Below are 6,733 nucleotides of genomic sequence, written 5' to 3'. Positions count from 1 at the left end.
CAGTTGCAGCAATGAACGCTTTTCGATAGCAACTTTTTAAAAAGCTACAAAAACAAAGCAGAAATGGAAGGCGTATCTGGTGCGGCTATGAAATCACTTTAAAACGTGCTGTTGGGCTAGTTGGTGCATTATGAATCACGAAAATTCCGCTAAAAGGACAAACAGAGGTACAATGATTGCGCATTGTCTGTCGGCCTTCCTCTGTTTGTCCTTTTAGCGCAATTTTCGCAATCAAATCACGCAGCGCCGCTCCGTGCTGGCGATAGCAAGAGCTTCCGCAGTGGTTCCAGGCGCGAAGGAAAGAGGGAAAGCGCTTATCGATAGTGGTGCAGGGTCCCTTTAAACCTCAGACGAAAAGACTCCATTCCCTCAACGAATTTGTATTCGGCGTACAGCCGCAGGGCGACGGCGAATAATCCGTCCGTAGCGACGGCCGATACTGCGGCCTACAGCGTAGACCAGGTGGGTGACGGGGACACCGAAGAGCGCTTCCGCCATGAACAGAACGATGGCCAGGGAGTTCCCACCGAGACAGAGAAGGAAGATGGAGCGGTGGTGGTTGAAGTCCAGCGTCTCCGCTTCTCCAAAGTCCACTTTGGGGCAACGAGCGAAGGCTCCGTCCTCCGACACGGAATCGTCGTACCACTTCTGAAGAATGCCCATCTCTTTCACCCGCACGATCCTGCAGAAGTGGCACGCGGGCGTGCGTTAATTACCGCAGACCGGGGTATACAATACCGAAGTTCAAGCACCTATTTTTATTAATGCGTAGCATTCTTTGCCGAGTAGCCCCACAGCCGAGACTGTGTAACGACCTTCATTTCTACAAGAATGTAGATATCGCCAAGCTCCACTCGTAATCGCTATAATAGCGTAAATGGGGATAATTGGTCGCACTAAGTTTAGAAAAACTAAAAAATAAAAAAATACAAAAAATTACGAAAATAGGCGAAAAGCGAAATGCCCTGCATTTCCACAGTAATGCAGATTTCGCAAATGTTCCACCTGTAAGGAAGGAAGGAATAAAGGTAAAGGAAAGGCAGGAATGTCAACCAGGCTGTGGCCTAGTTTGCTATCCTACACGTGTGGAAGGGGAACAATATGAAAAAATGATAAGCAGCAAAAGAAGGGGAAATAAGGAGAGAGCGTATAGAGGTGTGGCCAGCGCCACGACTCTACAGGCGATAGAGTTCATTGACTTCCCCGAGAGCACTCCCTCGCGCTACAATCTGCTGTGCAAGTTCGTTGTTTTTAGGAAGCACAGGAGCGCTTTTGTGGCCTTGTGCGTAGATGACGGTGAAGACCAGTGGCCCAGGATTTTCTCCTCAGAGAACGGCCGCCGAGAATCGAGCTTCCGTAAAGTTGAGGAGAGTTGCCTTCTTGCCGATTAAAAACGCGGACATTCGCATAGAAGGTGGCGTCTGGTCTATGGTGTGTCGCAGACTTCACACGCCTCACTGTCTGCATTCCAATCAAATTGGAGCAAGCATTCGTGAAGGCGACAGCAAAGACAGCAAAGAACGGTTGCATTAGTCCGTGGGAGGCCTAATGGGAGATGGCGCTGAAGATGCGGGTCCAGGGCATGAATACGAGAGCTCGTGAACTCTCGGGTAGTCCATTTGGCTATCGTGGTCTCCCGGGCAAGTTTGTGGGGAGTCCTAACGGCGTCCGTCCTGGATAATGGAATAGATATGGTCTCCGACTTTTGCTGTGCCAAGCGGGCGGCAGCATCCGCACTTTCATTTCCGACCATGCCGCAGTGACTGGGAAGCCACTGGAAGGCAATGTCATGACACGCTTGAGCCGGTCATACAGTAGCCTTATTTTGGCCAGCAGCTGTCCATGGGGTCCACGGCACAGGGCTGACTGGAGCGATTGGAGCGCAGGCTTGGAGTCACAGAAGATCGCTCATCTTCGGCATGAGGCTTGCTCAATGTGTGAAGGTCGCAACGGATGGCGATAAGTTCGGTAGCCGTGGAAGGGGTGGGCTGGGCTATCTTGAATTCCGTGGTCATCGACAATCGTGGTATAACCACGGCGCCGGCAGAACCAGAGGTTGTTACCGAGCCATCGGTGTAAATATGGGTGCGGTCGCTGTATCGCTCGTGTAGATAGATGAGAGTTAGCTGCTGTAGGGCTAGCGTCGGACAATCTTGCTTCTTCGTTAACCCTGAAATAGTAAGGCATGCTCGTGGCTGCAGCGTACAGCAAAGTGGGAGCAGCGGCCTCGTTTCAGCCGTATAGTTGGATGGCAGGCTAGTAATGTGGGCAGCTATAACCTTTGCGAAGGATGCATGGGGGCGTTCCGATGACATATTCGCAAGGTGGTGATCAGGCAGTCTGGTTAAGTGTCTCAAATGCGCCCTGAGGGTATCAATTGTCAAGTAGGTGGACAAAAGGTGGTCATGGGCCACAGCAATGGTTGCAGCTGTTGACGTGCACCGTCGTAGGCCAAGGCAAGTTTGGAGTGCCTGCGCTTGTATTCCTTGAAGTTCCTGAATATTTGTGCGGCATGTACCGGAAAGTACAGGCAGGCTGTACCGTAGGGAGCGCAAGAATAGTGCATTATATAGTTGCAACATTGATTTCATGGGCGCTCCCCACGTCTTGCCGCCAAGGAACTGAAGAATATTGGTTACTGCAGACAGCCGCTTCTTCATACAACGTACGTGGGGGCTCCGAGAAAGGTCTCTATCGACAGTCACTCCAAGAAACTTGTGAGGTTTCACATAAGAGACCTTTTCGCCATTAATTGACAAAGGGTATGCATACATGGGCTCCCGCGAAAACGCAAGCACTCGTATTTGCTGGTAGACACTTCCAGCCCCTTTGTGTGCAGATAGGAAGTGGTCAAATCTGCAGCCGTTTGCAGGCGCGCGCGCACGTGCCGTCGCGTCACTCCATCTGCCCATATGCAAGTGTCATCCGCGTAAATCGACAGATGAACCATGCTTGGAAGCGAAGTTGCCAGGCCGGAGAGTGTTAGGTTAAACAACGTGGGGCTCAAGACGCCTCCATGGGGGACACCTCGGTGGGTATAGTGTACTGACGTAGGGCCATCGTGAGTTATTACAAAGAACGACCGCCCCGAAAGGTAACTCCCCACCCACTTGTAGACACGGCCGTCCAGCCCCACTGTCTGTAGTGCCTTACGAATGGCATCGGGCTCCACATTGTCATATGCTCCTTCAACGTCCTGGAACAGCGCAGCGCATATGCACTTGGCACGTCTCTGCTGCTGCACAAAAGTTACCAGGTCGATGACGCAATCGATTGACCAACGGCCACGACGGAAACCAGCCACGACTGCAGGGTAGACGTTGTAGTGCTCGAGGAACCACTCCAGACGTGCCAGGATAACTCGTTCCATCAGCTTTCCAACGCAGCTGGCAAGTGCTATGGGTCGGTATGCCGCAGGGTCTAGCAGAAATTTGCCCGGTTTCAGGAGAGGAACAAGGCGGCTAGACCTCCATTTTTCAGGAACTATGCCATCACGCCAGAGTTCATTGAAATATTTCAAAAGGGCGTGCCCGGCGTCGTTTCTAGGGCGACAGAGAGCGGTATAGGTGATTCCATCGGTCCCAGGTGATGACGACCGCTTGCACACAGCCAATGCCGCCTCCAGTTCTTCCATCAAAAACGGGACGTCCATCCGAGGATCCCGCGATTCGGGAATGTCGGTGGCAAGTGATGAGCCGGAAGGGCCTGTTCCACTGGCGATCCGAACACAGAAGTCCTCTGCTACTTCGAGCTCTCCGCGCTTCTGGTGAAGAGCCAAAGCCTCGAATGGAGAGCGCTGTTGCATGGGGGTCATTAACCCTCGTACAATCCTCCATATTCCAGACAAGTTCTTTCGAGGGTCGAGCGATTCACCAAAGGATTTCCAACGTTGTGTTTGCACTTGGATAATGCAGCGATGAATCTTCTTTTGTGTCCTTCTGGCATCCCTCAAGTCTTGAAGAGACTTCGTACGTCTGTACCTTCGTTCGGCGCGCCGACAGATAGCTCTGACGTGTTCCAACTCAATGTAAAACTCTGTGATTTTCGGGGACAAGCAAACGGAACGTTTGCAAGCAACCAGCTTGCGTCCAATAGCAGACTCCACATCTCCAGACTCATTACTCGCCCAGAAATCTTCCATTTGGGATTTAAATTGTGACCAATCGGTCACCCGAATGACGTTAGGGTCGATGCGACTTCGTATTCCATTAATCTTTTGATAGGTAGGAATGTGGCCACTTCCATGATTTTCTACGTCTGCATACCGTTGTGTGTGTCCGGACAGGCACCGCGAAACTAACGTTAGGTCCAAGCAACTGCCGTAGTTTGCGCCACGTAAAAAAGTCGGACTTCCACCGTTCAGTTAGCATAGGCCATGGTCTGACGCAAAGGACACCAGGTTCCGGCCTTCGCTGTTAGTGCTTTAGCTTCCCCACAGTAAGTGGTGTGCATTAAAATCATTCGTAATAACCTACGAACCAGCTGTTGCACTTAAGATGTCTTGCAGCCTCTTGCGATTAAAGCGAGATGCCGGGTGTATATACGCACCCACAAGTGTGAATGTGAGGTCACCTTTCCTTATGGTCATGCTGACGCATTCATTAGCCCTGTAAGCTTTCACGGGGAGGTGTACTACATAGGTGAGCTCACGTCTGATAAAAACTACGACTTTGCTTGGATCCCCATCTGTGGTTGATTGAAAAAGTTCATAGCAAGATAGTCTAATAGGTTTACGCAGGTTCACCTCACAAATGACAAGGATGGGAATCGACTTCTTGAACACAAATTGGCGAAGATCAGCGATGCGTGACAGCAGACCTTTGGCGTTCCACTGAAAAATGGAAGCGTCCTTGACATCCGCACTCAACGAAGGGCGCACGTTGGCCATTGCACTTGCTCACCCGAGGCTTGCGAGTACTGGCTCCAGGGCCTCCGATACTTGTAGTGCACTCAACGCAGATGGAGTGTTTATGTTAGTGAGTAACGTGCGGATGGCATTCATGAGGGACCTCAAGACCACTACTGTTCATAGAACACCGTTTCGTCGAACGCCGTTTTATCGAAGGCATGACCGTTTCATCAAAACCGTTTCATCGAAACCGTTTCATCGAACGCCGTTTCAGCGATGTGATGTCGACCGTTTTATCGAATCCTGTTTTGAAGCTGCAGTCACAATTCGTATTGCTGCTAGAAAAGTTCCAATTTTTTCGTCATCAAGAGTTGCACGAAGCATGAAATGTTTTATAGTTGACGCATTATTAAAGCCCTCGTCTGCCACTGCCGCTTCCCGTGGGGATTATCGGCGACATGCAGTGCATTGAGCTCGCACCGGTTGTTGCAGCCGTTTGTGTTGTGATTACTGATTTTTTGTTTTTATCTTCCTTGTTTCTAATAAGGTTCGATGTTGGGCTAGTTGGCCGAGCATAAATATGAGGATGTACAGCTCCACGTAAGACATAGCCATGTAGTCATGGACAAGTCAAGCACGAACACAAAAATATGAACAAAAATACACAAATAGGGCGGTGTCTTTGCGTGCAAGCGAAATGGTCTCGTGGCATTATTCCAGTAACGAAGACTGAAAACGTGTTTGTTTATATACGACCAGCGAGCCATTATTTTATGCCCACTATCGATGTTCTTTGATTTTGCGTGGTGTTCTCGTCCATATTGTTTGTTCTGATTTCAATTGTACATGACTGTGCCTTCCCTTAAAATCCGTTGTTTCGGCTTGAATTTTGTTTTTACTTCCTTTCCTTTCGTTGTTTTTATTTTCGGTGCAGATAACAAAATTCTGGTCTTGTCAAAAGTCGCCTCGTCAAATTGCGGGAAGTTGTCGACTAAAACCCGGAAAGAGTGTGTAATGACTATAGGCTGGCTGGGTCAGTTGGTTCCGGAGGGAAAAGTGGCCCGCATGCCCTGACAATAACCTCTCTCAGCGTGTCATGACATCAGATGGCCTGGCGTCCTTTCCCGCGCTGGGAGCAGGACACTTGCTGAGTAGGTAAAAAGTCAAGTATGCGCCAAGAATCTTAGCTCATAAAAGCGCCTCCAAATGTAGGCACTTACCTAAACGATCTGTACAGGAGCGCTAAAGTGTGAGTAGCAGTTCGTTTTAAATCTTGATTCTCACGCAAAACCTTCAGCCTTGTGCTGTTCGAAGTGTGGGTATATTACTGTATGCTGCGTACTTGTTGGTCAGCTTGACCGTGAATGGTGACCACGCGGCCTCTGCACTGGCAGTATACAGTGCTGCACTTCTACTTCACTCTGAATTCGACCTTTTTGTCGACGATGCACGCGTAGCCATAAAGACAAAGTTTTGGCTTCATGCGCGCAGTAGCTGTCACTTCCATTTTAGGCCATTTTGTTAAAGCGCTTGGTACCGTGCTTGAAAAAAAAAATCAAAGCTTCTTCCGCGACGAAAGTAGCCAGTTTGAAGTACTGAGATGAACTGCATAGAGCTCGAGAAAAAATAACAGTCGTTTATGTCTTTCCATACGCCCTGAATGCTCTGCTCTGTTGTGTACGACCAAATTCGATGAAATGTCCTCGATGAAACGTCCTTCTATTAAACGGCGTTCGATGAAACGGTGTTCGATGAAAAGGCTTCTATGAAGTGGCGTTCGATGTAACGGCGTTCGATGAACGGTCTGCAACCCGGTCCCAAGAGAAGACAAGCGTGGCAGGGGGCGGCAAAATGTTAGATGGGCAGATGAGATCAAGAAGTTTA

This window comes from Haemaphysalis longicornis, unplaced genomic scaffold (assembly GCF_048455015.1).
Source record: "Haemaphysalis longicornis isolate Haplotype H1 unplaced genomic scaffold, Haemaphysalis longicornis Haplotype H1 scaffold_10, whole genome shotgun sequence".
Lineage (NCBI taxonomy): Eukaryota > Metazoa > Arthropoda > Arachnida > Ixodida > Ixodidae > Haemaphysalis > Haemaphysalis longicornis.
Note: the sequence above shows the minus strand (reverse complement) of the source record.